Source organism: Talpa occidentalis, unplaced genomic scaffold, assembly GCF_014898055.3.
Source record: "Talpa occidentalis isolate TD23 unplaced genomic scaffold, MPIMG_talOcc4v2.1 talOcc4.7, whole genome shotgun sequence".
NCBI classification, from domain to species: domain Eukaryota; kingdom Metazoa; phylum Chordata; class Mammalia; order Eulipotyphla; family Talpidae; genus Talpa; species Talpa occidentalis.
The window spans coordinates 54,687,555-54,706,505 of NW_023605083.1; the positions used below are offsets into that span (position 1 = coordinate 54,687,555).

General features: G+C 42.3%; 1 long non-coding RNA gene across 5 annotated transcripts in view; it reads right to left on the reverse strand.

Moving 5' to 3' along the window:
- Nucleotides 1-18,951, reverse strand: part of LOC119231862 (uncharacterized) — a 310,536-nt gene that overhangs the window by 59,149 nt on the left and 232,436 nt on the right. For 4 of the 5 annotated variants that reach the window (XR_008549417.1, XR_008549420.1, XR_008549416.1 and 1 more), the window contains 3 exons: nucleotides 8,295-8,353; nucleotides 6,212-6,523; nucleotides 1,394-1,573 (listed from right to left, as the gene is read on the reverse strand). This is a non-coding gene — a long non-coding RNA (uncharacterized LOC119231862). The remainder of the gene's footprint in view (nucleotides 1-1,393; nucleotides 1,574-6,211; nucleotides 6,524-8,294; nucleotides 8,354-18,951) is intronic. The other variant, XR_008549418.1, reaches the window with a different exon arrangement.

The following is an 18,951-nucleotide window of genomic DNA, read 5'->3' on the forward strand; positions in this document are numbered from 1 at the left end:
CAATTACAAACCTTCTCTCTCATAATGTGGGACCACAGCTACATCTTTCTTCTTAGTCTGCTTTTGAGGAGTTCTCACTCTTAGAGGACAAAACCAGCAACAATAACAAAATCACCACTGTCAGAAACAGGAAACATTACCACAAAGTGCAGCCCAAGTGGTAGGAGGAGAGAGAAAAATCATAAAGGAAGTCCAAGAGTTGATTCTGCCTGCCACAAAGTACCTGGCCTGCCTGAGGTTTAGTTTCTCAGCTCAAAAGAGCATAATCAGCGCCAGTATAAGAAATATACTTGAATGTGCTCTGTAAACTGTAGAGTGCCTTACAAACACTGGTTGACAGTCCCGTCGTCAGGCTTGTGCAAGCTCTGGAACTGGGATCCTGAATTTCTGAGCCCCATTCAAAAGGCGAAGCTCATCATCTTCTATTAAGGCAATGTTTTCAGATTTTTCCCCCAAGTCTGCATTTCTTTCCTGCATGAATGGGAAACTGAATTCATTATGAATTCCCCTGGCACCAGCACAAATCCAAAGTGTATGTGGTTTGAAGTGACGAATGATAGGATGCTATTGCCGGGGTTTGTGGGGGCTGGCAGCACAAAAGAGTAGGCCCCATCTTCCCCAGCAGTGGCACCAACAACTTCTGCATGGCACGGAGGCTGCAGCCCGCGCGGCACACATCACAGGGCCTCCCCCAGTGTCAGGGCTCGGCCAGCCCAGGGTCTCGGTCAGATACACACCCCAACCTGCCTTTCTGGGAACACAGTCACCTAGACAAGAATTCTTTTCTTGGGTTTGATCAGTCCCTGCTCAGGGCTTAAAAAGACTCTGCCTTACTTTGTCCAACCTGTTCATTTTCCTTATGGAGAAACGGAGCCTCATACAGTAAAGGTGATTTGCCCAAAGTTATATACACCCCAGTCTTAACATTTGGAGGCTTTGGTGTGGGTTCTTAGCCTATACCAGGTGAGCTTGATCAAACTGTCATTATTGAGAGATGATTAATTCTGTCCACAACGAAAACTAACATTTCAAAAGCCCTTTAGAGCCAATCCAGTATATTCACGATATGATGCTCACAGTAAGAAGTAGGATAGGGTGGGCATTATGATCACCTGCATTTTGTCTAAAAGGAAAGAGAAGCTCAGAGAAACTAAATAATTTACAAGTTTACACAGGTAATAAGTGGCACCTTCTGTTACCAAATACTGTATTTTCTCTAGCAATGGATAACTGCTTCAAATCCCTCAGTAATGATGCAGAATTAAAACTTGTCTTGTAAGATTTATAGGATATATGTGAGCATATGTGGGAACTAAAAACTTAGCAGCTTATGAGAACAAACATCTATGTTCTCCTACAATTCCAGAGTGTCGGGAACACGCGAGCCACTTACCTGGGAGGCCAGTTGAGAGTCCTACAAGCCTGCAGTCATCTGGAGACTTCAGTGAGTCTGAGGTCCACTTCTAGGCTCTCTCCTGGGGTAACGGCAGGCCTCAGGGCCTCACTGACTGTTGGCTGGAGGCCTCAATTCCTCTGTGCAGGCTGATGTGACCACTGACTTCCCTCAAATTAACTGAGACAGACAGAGTGCACACGGAGGTTGGAAAGGGAAGTCTTGCATTATTTTTTAATTCATCATTATTTTTATTTATGATATTTTATCTCATTTAGAGTGACATACCACTCTACATCACTTCTGCAGTATTCTATTCACTAGACACACGTCCTAAGTCCAGCCCTCACTCAAGGGAAGAAGATACTATGAGGACGTGGACACAGTGAGGTGAGGACAGAAGGGCCATTTGGAGGCTGGCTGCCCTAGGAGCCCTTTATAACTCCAAACTCTTTGCTGACACCCACAAGATCATAATTTTTATATCACCTGTTTTACTGAGAAGGCATTAAACTTCATGAAATTCACAACTCACAAGGCATTAAACTTCATGAAATTCACAACTCGCAATTTCGTATGGTCCAACCTAATTTATAGGCTCTGGTGGTTCTCAGACATTCACTAACACTCATTGATTATGTTCTCTTATTAATCATAATGTTGGTTAAGTCCTTTTTCTATTTTATTGTTATAGGGCAACCCCAATGTGAAATGGGTTGCCTGACTGTGGGTCCTCACCTGTGTGCTTAAAAGAGGCTTACGAGGCTCAAGAGCAGGCACACACAAAAAGGTTACTATAGGATATATTTACAAAAAGGGGAAAATGAAGAAAGGACTAACTCAGGGAGAAAGAGGAGAGATAAATTGGTGAATGTGTCCTGCCAGTTCTGCTGAGCTAGGACCCCAATAGCACACTGAAAATGAGCGAAAAACCAAGCACCCCCAAGGCTCACATGTTTGTTTATATACCAAGGCTGGCTGCTTAACTCCACCCTCAGTTCCCAGCAATCCTCCATTTATTTGGTGATGATGGCATTATGGGATTTGTAGTCCTTGGCGCCTTGGATCTCTTTGGTCTGGTGTGGGGTGGAGTCCATAAAACCTGTTTGTGGAGTTCGTTCAGGACATCCTTTCCCCAAACATTATCAGTTGTAACAGCATATGTGTTCACTGGCAAAATGTTAATATGGATATTGACACGTATTAACTAAGACAGTTTTGGTCTTTCAGAAAACACACGGTGGAAAATGGATTTATACTAACTCCCTGCTTTTCTGGGTCCTCCCTACCCAACCTCATCAGAGAGAAACAAAAATCCTCACACTCCTGCCCTAGGAAGTTACCCAGACTTTAGTTGTTGAGAAGGCACCAGGTGAGAGTGGGCTGCTCCAAAGATGAACACTAAACAACTTTTTTTGTGTTTTAAATTGTGAGCCTGCAAGGGAGGCAATCGTGGCAGCTATTTATTGAAGGATGAAAGAAAGAGAAGGACAGGAAAGAAGATCAGGATGGTATGAATATGAGTGTGACAGTCCTTGCATTTGTGTGTACGTGCAGGTAATATATAGTACATGTACATGTACATGTATGCAATGTGTAAAATGTGGATGGAGATTATATAGTCATGTGAGTTAGGTATTGTTATTAGATACATAATATTATCAATATGCATATGAGGTAATTCTGTGACGGTCAGCATTTCAGTGATCGTTTCCATTCCCACTGATTCCTAAACACATACTTTCCTACTAAGATACCTACTTAGTGACTCAAAGATGCTCATTTTTAAAGGAAGTTAGCGGTGTCTACATTCATTAGCACAATAGGCAATTATCTGTGCTCACTCTCCTCCTGACACTGCTAGGCCCAGTGACAGAGACAGACTCTGTGAGATCATTCAAAAGAGACCATCTAAGGTGTGATGAGGATGAAAAGTGGCTGCAAAGTTGAAAAAGGAACAACCCAGCAGCTTAGAAGGAATGGTGTCATGGTGGAAATACCTGATGGGGATGCCCTAATATTAGTTCAGTTAAAAATAAATAAAAATTTTAAAAATTGACACTGTCAACAGCAACAAGTGTTTGAAAGAAGGAGGTTTACTCAATAGGGAACAGAAATGTAACATAGCGTTTTCTCTTAACTGGAGAGAAGATAAGGAATGACAGTCTTCAAAACTCTTTCACCCAACCTCCGTGGCTCTTTCCTTTTAGATTTTTTGGATCAAACTCTGCTTTATGTTCTAGAATTTCTCCATTAGCTCAATGTAAGTTGTGGTCGCCTAGAATCTTTGAATTAGGTATGTTCCTAATTCATAGGCACAGCATGTAAATTAGGTCCATCTTCAAAATATCTAAGGACAAGCTCTCACTGTATTGAAAGGTCCATTCTGTATTTGAATCAATCTAGTAATTAGTCATTTCTTCATTGTCTTGAGCTGAAATCTGCTCTAATTTTCATTTCAAAGTCTTAATTCTATCCTCTGGGACCACACATGTCTTCTACATAAAAATTTTTTTTTTTTTTAAATAGAGGCATGTTTTATTTATTTATTTGTTTGTTTGTTTGTTTTGTTTATACATGCACTGGGTATAGTCAGAAGCGCGGGAGGGTGAGAGAATTCACCAGAGCCAGAGCGGGGAGCAGAGCAGGCAGAAGGACCAAAGTACACTGCTGAGGGGAGCAGCGGGCGGCAGGAGAGGTCTGCGCGCCATGTGGGACCCTCCTCTGGTGGCTGGGGAGCAGCCGGGGATCGAACTGGCAACACAGAGGCCGCGGGCAGCTTCGCAACCCAGTGCTCAACCGCTGCGCCACCGGGGAGGCCCTACATAAATATTTTTCATTAATAGATCATAAATTCAATTTTGGAATTACATCCAGCATTCTATTTAATGAAATTAGGTTAGGTTAGGAGAGGGTAGGATAGAATACAATAGAATAAAAAATATCAGAGTTCATAGCAAACCTGTTTGAGAAAAACAGGTTTTAGTTTTCTAAGTTTCGTTTTAGTTGTTTATAGATTTATGTTTATAAATCTATAAACAATTAAAATGTACATGGAAATGTGTACTAGCTTGTGATATAAAATGTATTTCTTATTCTGGGTTGCTGTTGAAAAGTTTGAAAAACCAATTCCTTCAGATAACAACTATGTCACAGAACCTACATCTTCCACCCGCTGGATTCAGTATCCCTTAAATATCTCTCATCTGTCTTGATTTCAAATTCCCTCCCTATTTTTTGGTCTCTCCCCACTGACTGTGCTCTCACTTGAACGTTCCTCTTACAACAGAATGCACAGAACCTCCAGGACTGGAGACAGAGGACAATTCATACCTTTGGGGCAGGGAGACAGGCCGATTCTCTGCTTCATTGTTTGCTAAGATCTCAAATGTCTTCAGCAGTGGAGAACCAAGATCTTTGACATTATCACCAGACAGCTTTTAAGAAGTTGCTTGTGGGAGGCTTGGATTAAAAAATATGCAATGTGTATCTACTCTATCAGTGCTCAGGCTAGTGCCGAGAGGCAGTAAGACCATCATCCTGAGCATACCAGGCCCACTCGTTCCTTATCTCATGGAATCTGTGAACTATGCACTATTATTTCCACCTCGTTTTACAATGAGAAAACTGAGGCTCAAAGAAGCAGATAAGGAATATCTCAACATATTTAATTCTGTCCTAAAACTTGCAATAAATAGTCATCAGACAACCTACAATGTGAGGTAGGAGACAATAGTGGGAGCTTTCAATATAGCTCATAAAGAACACTTCACTATTTTCAAGATGCTCTCAAATCTAATGATACATGAAGGGCAATTGATACTATTCCCATCTTCCAGAGAATATAGGCCCAGGGAGATTGAGCTCATTGTCCAAGAGCACACTACCAGAGGGGATAGTGTAGCTACCTCTGCACTGGATCTCAACTATAAAACCAGTGCTGTTTTTATAGGCCTCTCTGCCTAATGCTGCCAGATTTGCCCAGACTTACCGAAGCAAACAGTTCATTATCCTTCCTGGTTTATACATAGAGGGGAATCTAGGGTGATAATACTCGATCCCGCTCTCCTGTTATGGCCAAGATGTCATTAGCCTTTGTGATTCTAGGATAAGATTGTTTCTTCCTGTAAATGGCCATCAAGTTTGGGCCAAGTTGTAAACATTATTTACATCAACCACAGAGAGCAGCTGAATCTGTGGTCAGGGTGCCAGGGAATATATGAGAAAATCAGGCAGCCTTAATCTCTGTAGCATGTGGAAGGAAATAAAGACCACCTTGACTGATGGTTTACCAGATATTTCTGAAGAGGATTAAGTCTGGCTGCCACAGAAATGGCTGGGGAGTCAAGGTGAAGAGAACTCATTGAGGTATGGCCTTCAAAGTTTAAACTTCTAATCTCCAAGGACCAGAGTGACTTCATAAGGAATTCAAGAAGAACGCAATTCACTCAACATATAATAGGATCCTAAAATCCTAAGAATGTTTTCTGAAGGCCAGAAAAAGGAGAGATGTGTACCAGTGCCCGCTGTGGGATGACTGAAGTCTCAGGCAGACTATGCAGTGTTACATTGATAACTCAGGGCTACAAAGGTATTACGGGACTGATGACATTTGCAGGTGTTGACACCTACCCAAACTCATCCTCTAAACGGGGAGCTTAATAGATAGAAGCAAGTGGCTAAACATATCCATGCATTCACTCAAACTAGCAGACTGGCAAAGTTAAGTCCAGAAATAAATGGAGTTTCATCTCTGGAGTTAAAACTTAAATACTCTTATTGGATTTTTGAGGTGATTCTCCAACACCCCCCACATACCCACTGTTTTTCATCCTTTAGGTAGGGGTTGGTCTTTTGACAATAAGCCTGACTCGCATTTGCAAAACATAAAAAGTGAACTTCCAGATGGACTTCTCAAAGTGCAATCTAAACATGAGGGAAACAAGAAATGCAAAAGTCAAAGGCGAGTGGGAGGTTTTCTTCTCCCCCAAGTCTCTGGGGAGTCCAATTCATTCAACATGCTCACATTCTGGTTTCATTTCCATTTTCTATAATAAGAGATGAAGATGTAATATGTCAATGTTGATGTATCAGAGAGATGATGAATTCCAGGCTAAAACACGGCGACATCTGCTTGGAAACGAGATGGAAGAAATTAAGATGCTTACCATGATTATTTTCCTCCCGAGCAAATTTATAGTATCTTTGGTCTCAAGGGCAGAAATTCCAGACAGATTAGCTTTTCATCTCCTAGGTAACTCTCTGAACTGCATAGCTATAGAAATTCATTGCTTTAACACTGGGTGTCCTTATTAGGGAAATATCTTAAATTCTGTGCCAACAAAGAAACTCATTGACTACTAAGCAATAGTCATGAAAATATTTATGACATGGATTACAAACAGGTGCTCCAAATAGAACAAAAGCTGGGGTTATTCACCACTTGGACTAAATGGGAAAAAATTATTTACACCTAGCACAGTACGTTTTATGCTTTTAGTAAATATTTTTTTCTGGGTGATGTGTCCTTATATTCTAAGGATGGTAAATTTGCTTAAGTACCAGAGGGACTTGGCAAATGTAAATAGGGTTATATAAATAATAGGTGCTAAAGCAATAGAGTTGCCTATACTATATTCATTCATAAATTATTCAACAAAGCTGTTTCCAGCCCTTACTACATGCCCATGTTTGGTATAGGAGATGCAAAGATAAATACAATATGACCTTTGCCTTGTTAAAATTTGCTTCATTTATTCTTTATAAATGTCTGAGGAAGCTGTGAGGGTAAACGTGTGTCCATTTCACAGAAGAGGAAGCTGAGGCAGGGTGCGATCACCCACCAGGAAGTGTCAAAGTCGAGGCTAACATCTCGTTCGTGTTTCTTCTGTCCACTTCTTTTTTTTTTTGAAAGTGTTTTTCTTTTTTTAGATTTATTATTTATTTATGCAAGCACTGGGTACAGTCAGAAGTGTGGGAGGGTGAGAGAATTCACCAGAGCCAGAGCAGGGAACAGAACAGGCAGACTGATGAAATACACTGCTGAGGGGAGCAGCGGGAGCGGCAGGAGAGGTCTGCTACGCCATGTGGGACCCTCACCGGTGGCTGGGGATCGAATCGGCGCTGCAGAGGCTGTGGACAGCTTCACAGCCCAGTGCTCAACCACCTGCGCCACCAGGGGAGGCCTGTCTCCTTCTTTATACACTGCCATGATTGAGACCAGACCTGAAGGGCGTTTGTATGACCCTAGGGTCTAAGTGTCTCAGGATATCAAAGCTGACTTTGACCCAATCTTAACATCCCGATGCATTCCATCTTCATTTTTCATCCAGATGTTTAGCACTCTGTATCCACAGCTGTGGTCTCCATCAGGACTAAGTGGTACGTTACAGGAGTGACTGAAATACTCATTGAAAAACTATTCTCTTCCAAATGGGTTTTGAAATGATCCAATGGGGGAAAGGGTTTGGGCCTTTTTGAAGCAGCTTTTTTCAGAACTTTCGCACAGGAGTTGTAAAATGTTCCCAAAAATACTGCTTGGCATGAAAACCTCTTTCAATGCAAATGAACCATTGATAAAAAGGAATTTGTCAAAAGAGATGGGAGTTGGGGGGAGGGGAGTGAAACTCATTAGCCATTTGGTTGCCAAGGAAGCAAAGCTGCAAGAGCATCCTGGATTGGACAGGAAGACCTGGGGTGGAGCTAAGCACATGGGCCACATGGGGTGAATAAAGGACAAAAAGGACATTTTGCACCTTTCTTAGGTATTAGTGACTCATTTTTTTTTTCCTGATGGAATTAATATGTGGCTATTTTAAAACAACCATCATGGAATGAATATAATACAATAAAATGGAAATAATTTGGGGGTAAGAAAACCTACATTTGAGGATACCTTCACCTGTTAGTTGTGTGTTCTTGGGTAAGTCATTGGACTTCTCAGAACTTCCACTTCCTCATCTGAAAAATGAAGATAATAATATATATCATAAAGCATCAATATGATGATGTGAAAATGTCTTATTAAATTGTAAAGCAGTATGTGAATCCAAGTTTTCCTTTTCCTTTTCTAGTGACATAAAATATTCAAATCTAAACATCTCTGTGTTCACATATTCACCACTAATGCAATCTAACATTTAGCTGCTCTAGCCTTCCTCCTGCTAGCTCTGAATCTTTCCTAAGAATGAACATTCTGGGAGTCGGTTCTGTGGGTGTCCCCATGGCTTCAGGTCTGTGATCACGGACTTTAGGATATTTTCTGTGTCCCTGATCAGAAAAGCAAGTCCTTCAGCTAATCTTCCAAGCACTCACACACACGAGTAGTAAACACAGTGATTAATTCTGCTATCTGACAGCTATCTTGAACTTGATTCTTGATTTCTAACCTCTCTAGCCTTTTCCTGTACCAATTGCTCTCATTTCAGTAAAGAACAACTCCATTCACCCATTTGATTTGCTTAGAGCAAGAGTGGGATGACACAGAAACATTAATTCCAAAGGGCACCTGTACCCCTATGATTATAGCAGCACTATTTATAATAGCTAAGCTATGGAAACAACCCAAATATTCAAAAATAATGACTGGATCAAGAAGATGTGGTACATATACACCATGGAATATTACTCAGCAATCAAAAAGATAAACACATGCAGTTTGCAGCAACATGGATGGAGCTAGAAGGGATCATGCTCAGCAAAATAAGCCAGAAAGAAAAAGAAAATTACCAGATGGTCTCACTCATAGCAGGAATTTAGAAAACCTAAATAAGGGGCCAGGAAAAAGACTAATTAATACAAAGTAAAAATCAAAATCAACAAGCAACTATACACCAGAGACACACTATTGGGGGGATAGGAGAGGAAGGATTAGGGTCAAAATAATGGGGGGTACAATTGTATGGGGAATATAACCAAAATAAAAATGCATATATTGTGCAAAAATGAAAAATGATGTAAGAATTATATAAAATAAAATATTAAGGGCCTCCCCAGTGGCGCAGTGGTTGAGTGCTGGGTTGCGAAACTGCATGCAGCCTCTACAGCACCAGTTCGATCCCTGGCTGCCAGGTGAGGGTCCCACATGGCGCGCAGACCTCTCCTGCCGCCCACTGCTCCCCTCAGCAGTGTACTTCCTCAGTCTGCCTGCTCTGCTCTCCCTTCTGGCTCTGGTGAATTCTCTCACCCTCCAGAGCTTCTGACTGTACCCAATGCTTGTATAAATAAATAAGTAAATCTTAAAAAATAAATAAATAAAATATTTAAAAAGTTTAATAAATAAAAAATTGGGAACAACTTGGTTAAATATCTAAAGAATTATGCTGAAAAGAAAAAATAAATAGAATGTTTGCATTTATGTAATTTCATTTTATAAATATACAAATAAAGCAAAGATAATAATATGTCTTATCTTTGGATTCTAGTAGCAATGGACATGCTCTTTATCTTGGCTGTATCAGTATCAACATACTAAAAAGTTGTGACATTGTAGTATAGTTCTTCAAGATCTTACCATAAGGCTAAACAGGGAAAAAGAAACATGGGATGTCTCTGTATTATTTTGTACAACCACAGGTGAATCTACAATTATCCCCAAATAAAATATTTATTTAAAAAAAAAAGAGTGGGAGTCATCTTTGGATCTTCTATTCCATCCAGTCCCACCAAGACTCAACCCATTCCTCATACTTTCACTTCTACCTCAAAACACATGATGAACACAACCACTTTCCCACCTCCACCAGGGTCACCTCCTCCAACCCACAGCCTTCATTGTCTGGAAGACTACCCGAGAATTTTCACTGGTCTTCCTTTTAGCCTTCCCGTTTACAGCCTATTCTCCCTGCTGCAACCAGAGCTACCCTTTAAAGATAAAGGAGATAAAAAAAGATCAGTCACAAGACTTCCAATAGTTTGCACCATTCAGAACAAATGCCAACGTTAACCATATTCTGCAAGATCCCAGTTGAGCTGATCTGGCTTCCCTCTACCTTTCAATTTCATTTTTTCCCACTTCATTTTACTCAAGCCACTTTGGTGCTCTAACCCAGCAATTACCCTCCTGCCTCAAGAAATGTGTGCTTCTCACTCCTCTTAGTGTAATGTCTTCTCAGGCTATACAAGGGTCTCTCCACAGGAGATTCCAGGCTATTGGCCCAGCCTGGCCTCATGGGATTCACCGACTGGAAAGATGAACTTTAGCTTCATTAACGATTGTGAAACTCTTTAGCTTGCAATGCCTAGGAACTACCTCTTTCTCTAATTCTCTTGAAATTTTTCAGCTATGGAAGCTAGTCACCAGGAATGTGTTCGCAAATATCCTTCAAGTGTTCTCTCCTCTGGGCTGGAGACAAAAGTCCTAACCTCAGAAGCAAAATATGTTCTCGTCCTGAAGCTGGCAGAAGAGATGGGTCAATTTTGTACCAACCATCTAAGGAAGCTTCGAGCCTTGATGAAAGGATTTCCCTCCTGGCTTGTGAGGGACTGGAAATTATTCTTTCTGCATCTTCCAAATCCCTCTGAGGTGAATTATCCTTACTAATGATGGAATAAGTGAAAATCCTTAGCAAGACATTCAGATCTCACACGAATATCAATTCTTGTGGTTCCCGGTAACTCTCAGTATGATTTACACAGGCGTTAACCAATAACCAAAGTTACTCTTCCATCCAGAGTGTGCTGAGAGAGAAAGCTATTTTCCTGAAGATTGTTTCTTTGACATTCACACTCCAACAAGGATAGTCTCTTCTGGGTCTAATTTGACTTCTTTATGTGCCAAGAGGAAACTTTCTATCTGAAGGGCAGGCACACAGATATCTGAAGAGGTCTTTAGGAGGTACTTTATAATTTCCTTGAATATCCTAGAATGTTTGGAGAATAATGTGTATTGATTAACTGTCTCTTTCAAAATATTTAAAGTTCTCCCATCCTTTCATTTTTTATTTTATTTTATTTTTTTTTATAATTTTTTTTTTTATAGAGGCATGTTTTTATTTATTTATTATTTATTTGTTTGTTTTTGTTTATACATGCACTGGGTACAGTCAGAAGCACGGGAGGGTGAGAGAATTCACCAGAGCCAGAGCGGGGAGCAGAACAGGCAGAGGGACCGAAGTACACTGCTGAGGGGAGCAGCGGGCGGCAGGAGAGGTCTGCGCGCCATGTGGGACCCTCCTCCGGTGGCCGGGGAGCAGCCGGGGATCGAACCGGCGCCGCAGAGGCCGCGGGCAGCTTCGCAACCCAGTGCTCAACCGCTGCGCCACCGGGGAGGCCCTCCTTTCATTTTTTAAAAAAGGGAATTAAAAGAGAAGAAAAAAAGATGACACAGACTCAGTCATCCATGATTTCTCACTAAAGGATTGTGGTCTAAAATCCCATAACATGTATTAGAGCTGCCCAATGACAGTGGAAGCTGCCCAATGGCAGTGGAACCCTTGACTTCAGAAGTCAAGGGTTCAGATCAGAACACATGACCTTTAGCTGCCCAGCACAGAGGGAAGTGGAGGCCTCTCCTACCCTCTGTTATTTAGCCTGAAAGCATGTGCTAAGCCTCGGCCAGTGTTCTAATAGCAAATTGCTTCCAACCAGTGACTGGTCACAGAAAGAGCAAAAAACAAAATCTATGACCAATGATATGGCAGAAGAGTAACACCAGCATAGCTGAGGTTTATTTTTCACTATTATGTCCTATTTGCAGGGTTTCTCACCCTCTTTTTCTTGCAGCCCAGTCTCACCTGGTCATTCCAGGCGATTAACACTGGCAGATTTAGGGACCTATTGGTGGCACAGCAAAGCCAGGGCCCACAGGGTGAATTTTGTTAGTGAAAAGAGCACAGGAACTAGAGACAGAAGACCAGGGCTCCATTGCTGATTGTTGCTATGAGCTGTGTAATTTTTACAAATCCCCTCATTTTCTGAGTCCTATTGCTATAACTATATAATCCAAAATCAGCAAAATTCAAAGAACTACTCTTATGGAGTAGGCAATATCACCCTGCATTACAGGTGAGGCCTATGGAATTAGTAAGGAAAGAATGGAGACAAAGCAAAATTTCTCCAGTTATGTTTCTAGTGTCTGTCTGTACCTGCCCCCTTGAATAGCCTTGACTGTGGAGGGAAAGGAGCGATCAACCACATGCTTATCACATGATTTCAGGCTAAATAACAGAGGGCAGGAGAGGCCTCCACTTCCCTCTGTGCTGGGCAGCTAAAGGTCATGTGTTCTGATCTGAACCCTTGACTTCTTAAGTCACTGGATAGTCTTGCTGGTCACCCTAGTGTCGGGGTCAGATGACGACATGGCCTCAAGGGGTCACGGCCATGTCTCCTGTTTGCATGGCCCAGTTCCAGATTCATCAGGAATAGGCGCTTAACTTCCACTGTCATTGGGCAGCCTCTATTATATGTTATGGGATTTTAGACCACAATCCTTTAGATTTCCCAGCAGTGAGAAGCCTAGCATCAGGTGCACACAGAGAGGAAAACTACAGCATGGAGTGACTGCTGTCCAGCCCAACACACAAGACCACAAGAAGGGTGTTCTTACACCCTCCTGGCTTCTAAGGTGAAGGAAAGGCTGGTCCCTGAATCTCTGGGGGCCACTGTAAGTGGGTGTGCCTCACAAGTGGAAACAAGGGCCTCAATTCATCAAGGGATGAAACAAGTCTGGGACCTTCACTTTGACAATAAATGTTTTCACATTAAAAGTGCACTACTTTCAATAGTCAAGATAGATATGGAAACAACATAAATGCTCCCCAAACAGATAATTGGATAGGGAAGATGCGGTAATATATAGTAATGGAATACTACTCAGCAATCAAAAAGATAAACTTATGCCATTTGCAGCAACATGGATGGAGCTGGAAGGGATCATGCTAAGTGAAGTCAGAAGAAGAAAGATAAATATTGGATGGTTTCACTTACATGTGGAATCTAGAGAAACCAAACAAAGGGTGAAGAAGAAAACAAAACTTGCAAGCTGACCATAAATCTGAGGCATGCAGTAGGGGAGGGGGAGGAGGAAGGGTCAAAACAGGGGAGGAAAGAACATAAGGGACTGTGGTGGTGGATCATGGGTGCTGTGGTGATGGTTGGACAACTATGGGGATCATACCTGAGGGATGAAACCAAACACTGTCCTAAAATTAACTGCAATATAAAAAAATAAATACACCCAAAAAACACATTAAAAATTTTACATTAAACTTCCTCCACCCAGCTCAGTTTCAAGTGAAAGGAAGCAAAAAATAACAGGCCCTGAAACCATTTTCTCTTTTTTAAGGTACCCTTTGAGGAAGTTAGAGTTATAACAAAAGAAGCAAAACAGGACTTTTGTTTTGGTCTTTCCTCCAGCTTTCCCGTAACCCTTGAGGCCAACCTCAGTGCCAGCCCCAGTCTCACCGCTAATCTTTGACAGAGCTCAGCTGCAGCCTCATCTCCTCAGGGAATCCTTCCCATACTCCCCAGGGTCAGGGAATCACTCTATTTTTCTGGGTACCAAAAGCACTGGAATCGCTCCTCTATAGCACGCTAAGGGCCTGTCTCCCTGCAGCTCTGCAGTTTTGATCACTGCTGAGCCCACAAAGCCTAGGTCAGTGCCTGGCACGCGGTAGTAGAAGCTGGATAAATATGTGTTGGCTGAGCCACACCCTGCTCACTAGTTTCTCCTTCCTCCCCAAAGTCTGAATCATCCACCATGAAGAGCTATTCACAGAGCACTTGCAGCGTGTGGTATCATGTTGTGTGACACGGAGTCCAGGAAGACATCTCCACTCCAAGAGTGAGGTGACATTAGCTAATGGGTGGCTGCCATGTGGCATCTTGGAAATGCTGTATTTACAGTGTCATAGGACACTCTGCTTTAAAGCTCAATTTTCCCATCTGCACAGTGGGGATGTTAACACCTAATGTGCCTACTCCCACCCCGTAGTTATTCCAAAATAATACATAGATGAGAGAAGTTTATATATTGTGCAGCATCTTACTATGAATGTCCATTTTTTATAAGTGATCTGCGAGGCAGGTGGCTTTCTTTAAGCCCTAGAACAAAGCTGTCTGTGACTCTCCTTAATCCTCTTCCTCCCAAGTCACTCAGGGGCCTGTAATCCTAGAGTTCCCAGAGCCTAGCTCCTCATTTACTAAATGGGGAAATTGCGGCCCAGGCAAGAGGGGGGTCTACCCCAGATTCCACATGGAGTCAGGGCAGAGCCAGCAGGATGGGGACCTGAGTACCTGGTCCTTGTCTCCCTCCCCTGTGCTGGCCCCTCCCTAAGTCTCCCTAAGTCAGTCTCCTCTTTGCCGGGTGGCTTCTTGTGGCCCTCTGGAAGCCAACCCTACCCACGCTGCACTGACTACTGGTAGAATAAGGTGGCAGCCCTCTTTGCTTGTGAAATATGAATGTACTACACATAGGGTTGTTAGAAAGCTGGACATATTTTTGTGAGTGATGATCTGACCCTCAAAATTATACTTCTCAAATTTTCCATTCATGGGTCATTTTACTGAAGTATTTGGTCCTCAGCGTCTTCTCTCACTCTCACAAAAAGAAAGCTTTTCCCTGTAGAAGAGGATTTTTCAATTCATAGTGACCTGATTATTTCATGCCTGGAGAGGAAGTGTCTAGCAGATGGCAGCCCGAGGCCATGGTGCTGCAGGCAGGCACAGGGAAAGGGGCCCATGGAGGAGGCCCCCACTCAGTGCTCTCTCTGTAGCATCTGTGACAAGCCCTCAGCCTGACATACTTAGTTCTTAGCCCACAATAAGGGTATGTGCTGTGCCGAATAGTGTCCCTGCAAAAGTCATGCCTGCCTGGAACCTCAGAATGTGAACCTTTTGGGACATAGCCTTTGTAAGTGTGACTAATCAAGATGAGATCCGGCTGAATTAGAATGGGCCCTACTTCAATGACTGCTGCCCTACTGAGTAGAGAAAACAGACACAGACACTTAAGGAGAAAGAACACCACAGGATAATGGAAGCAGAGATTGCAATGATGCAGTCAAGGAACACCAAGGATTTCTGGCAACTACCAGAAGCTCTGAAGAGGCAAGGAAGGATGTGTCTCTAGAGCCTTTGGAGAGCATAAAGGTGGTCTTAACACCTTGGCTTCGGCTTTCCAGAGTTCCCACAACATAGACTATGTTAGAAAGGGTTTCATCCTGTATCTTTGATATTTATACCAACAACACAAGAGCGTAGGAAATCCTGTGATAAGTCTCCAGTTTACAGGGGAGGCCGCTGGGGCCAGAGATACAAGGCAAATGCCAAGATCACAAGAGTAAGCAGTAGAGTTGAGATTCAAACCCACATCCATGTGAAGTCAGGCCCAGAAACACAACCTCAAAGAACATGAAAGTTCTCCCCGTGTCCCCCCGCTTTTACTCCCTCCTGTGGCAGGGGAGGAACGTCAGGACTCTTTCCCAGCATCACACAGAGCCGGACAGGCCTTTGGCACTTGCAGCACCTCGTCTAGTCCTGTTTCTGGGTGTCAAGCTGACCCTTCTCAGATCTAGCTTCCTGCCTCTGTGGGGACCAAAAGAGACTCCAAAAATCTCATTGATCTTTGGTAAGCTAGAAAAATAGTCTTGATCTAATAAGACAAAATTGGACTACATTGGAAAAGGTGGAGTGCAGTCAGCTTGTCATCTGGCCTTGAATGTGAAAACACTTCAACTAAAGTGGTTTCTCCTAGTCATTAACCCTCCTAAAGAGAAATTTATCTCAAAGTCATCTCCCTTAGAGTGCTTTGAAAATTAGATGAGATTAAAATGAGGATGTTAAAATAAAATTAAGCAATTGTTTCAGGTGGCAAGATTTTAGTTTCTTGAGCTTGAGCCTAGACTGTCAAGATAAAGAGCTCTAACTATTCTAAAAACTGTAGGAGAGGTCATCAGAAGGCTGTGAGTGAGGTGTATGGGTGCTGAAGAAAGGTTAACTTGGCAGCCACAAGAAGGATGGTGAGGAGATGGGATGCCATTTGAGGAGGCTGTGGCAAAATAAATAAATAAAATCCAGAGAGAGCTGAGCTCAGAGCTGGGCAGGAGAGCAAATCACAAACATGTGGTGGATGGTCAATGCCATTTACTCTGGGCTGGTTGTAGGGAATCAGAAAGGGATACGGTCTGGATTTTAATAGTCAGATGAAAGTGAAAGAGCAAAGGTAGGCAAGAGGACAGCCCTGAAGTTGATGTGACCGTGGGAAGCCCAGCCAGCTATATGAATCCTCACCAATACTAATTACTTTCTGCTTTTTCTGTCAGTAAGCTATTCTGGCTTATACTCATTTCTAGACGTTGATTTAAGGACGGAAATAGAAACATCCACCTTGTTTAAACCATTAATACTCTGGGTTTTCCGTCCCTTGCAATCAAGTGTAGGGTTCACTAATAGCAATGTTGGGGTTTTCATATCCCCCACAACTTTATTCCCCTTGGAAGAGATAATTGCCTTGCTCTAGAACATTCCATAGTTTTGAAATAAGTTTCTTCTCTTTCAGAATCCCCATGTACAATTTGTTTCTGAAGTTCACAGTTGTTCCCTTAAAGATAAGTTTTAGATTTGCCTTTCCAGTCTGGTGTCCTTGCCAGTGTTCCTGTTTGAGTGAGTATCGTGTCGACTGCTCACCCAGTACTGGGCCTCACCTCTCCATCCCACCTGTACAAACACAATGATGGGTGCCATGTCCTGCCCTGGGTGACAGCCCTATTACGGCCCCAACAATCCCCAGTGTCCCACTTGACTTTCAAGATTCTCCCAAATCTGACTTTAATTAATCTGACATTACCTCCCACCTTTTGCCAACATGAATTTTAGTCCAAATTAGGCCCATCTTCTTTCCGAAATACCATGGCCATTCCCAGCTCCACAATTCACTCCACTGATTCTGTGTGGAATATCTTCTCACCCTTCACCTGGGTGGGTACTCGGCTACACTTGGCTATGGAGCGTATTTAACCATTTGTCTTTCAAGGGCTTAAATAAATCAGTAAGCTACCTGGTAGGAACAGGTATGACTTGAGGCAAGACAAAATACATGACTATAAAGTAAGCTATCAGCCAGCAACTTAAAAGCAGAGAGCCTGGCTATTGCCTCCTCCACACCAGTTCCCTCCTTATTCTGAGAAGCATGATCAGTGCTGAACCTAGAGAGATTCTCCAAATGAGGGAAGAAAAATAATGCCAAATGAGAGTGAAGTCATTTTTAAAATTCAGATAAATAACTAAAACTATGTGCTAAAATAAATTCTCACACAAAAATATGATTGAACTTAAATATTAGAACCTATAATCTCACCCCTACTAGGATAGTTACTATAAAAATCAAGATGAAAATGCATACATTGTACAAAAATGAAAAAAGATGTAAAAATATATAAAATAAAATAAAAAGTAAATATATAACAAGTGTGGATGAGGATGTGGAGAAAGGGGAACCCTGTGCTCTGTTGAGAATATAAAGTGGCACAGCCACTGTGTATGGCAGTTCCTCAAAAATTAAAAATAGATCTACCATATGATCCATCAATTCCACTTCTGGGTAGATAGGGTTGAAAGCAAGAAATTGAAGATGAAAAGATATTTGTACATCCATGTTCACAGCAGTATTATTCATAACAGTCACAAGTTGGAAGTGCCTATCAATGAACAAACAAAATGTGGTATATGCACACAGTGGAATATTACTCAGTCTTTAAAAAGGACAGAAGGGCCTCCCCGGTGGCGCAGCGGTTGAGCGCTGGGTTGCGAAGCTGCCCGCGGCCTCTGCGGCGCCGGTTCGATCCCCAGCTGCTCCCCGGCCACCGGAGGAGGGTCCCACATGGCCCGCAGACCTCTCCTGCCGCCCGCTGCTCCCCTCAGCAGTGTACTTCTCCATCAGTCTGCCTGTTCTGTTCCCTGCTCTGGCTCTGGTGAATTCTCTCGCCCTCCCGCGCTTCTGACTCTACCCAGTGCTTGTGTGGACAAAACAAACAAACAAACAAATAAAAAAATAAAACAAGCCTCTATAAAAAAAAAAAAAAATAAAAATAAAAAGGACAGAAATGTTGACACAGGATACAACATGAAAGGGCCTTGAAGACATTATGCTTAATGAAGAAAGCCAGTCACAAAAAGACTTCCACTTATATCAGGTGCCTAGAATAGGCACATTCATAGAGTGAAAGTAACATGATGGTTGCTAGAGGCTAGGAGGAGGGGAAATGAGGAGAGATTGCTTAATGGGTCCAGAATGTCAGTGTGAGACGGTAAAAAGGGATCCAGAAATTGGTTGCACCACAATGTGAGTGCACTTATGACACTGTACACTTTAAAATAGTTAAGATGGCAATTTTCATGTTCTGTGAACAACGTTAATGAGCAAAAATAGCTAGTATCTACAAGGTTTGGTATTCAATTTTAGTGACACATTTGAATCACCTGGGGAATTATTAAAACAAATATTGATTCCTCTTTCCTCTTCTCCTCCTTTAGAAATACTTATCTAATTGGCTTGAATGTAGGTCTCGGATGATTCTAATGTGTAACCAGGGGGAACACTGGTGTGGGTACTGGAAGGGGGT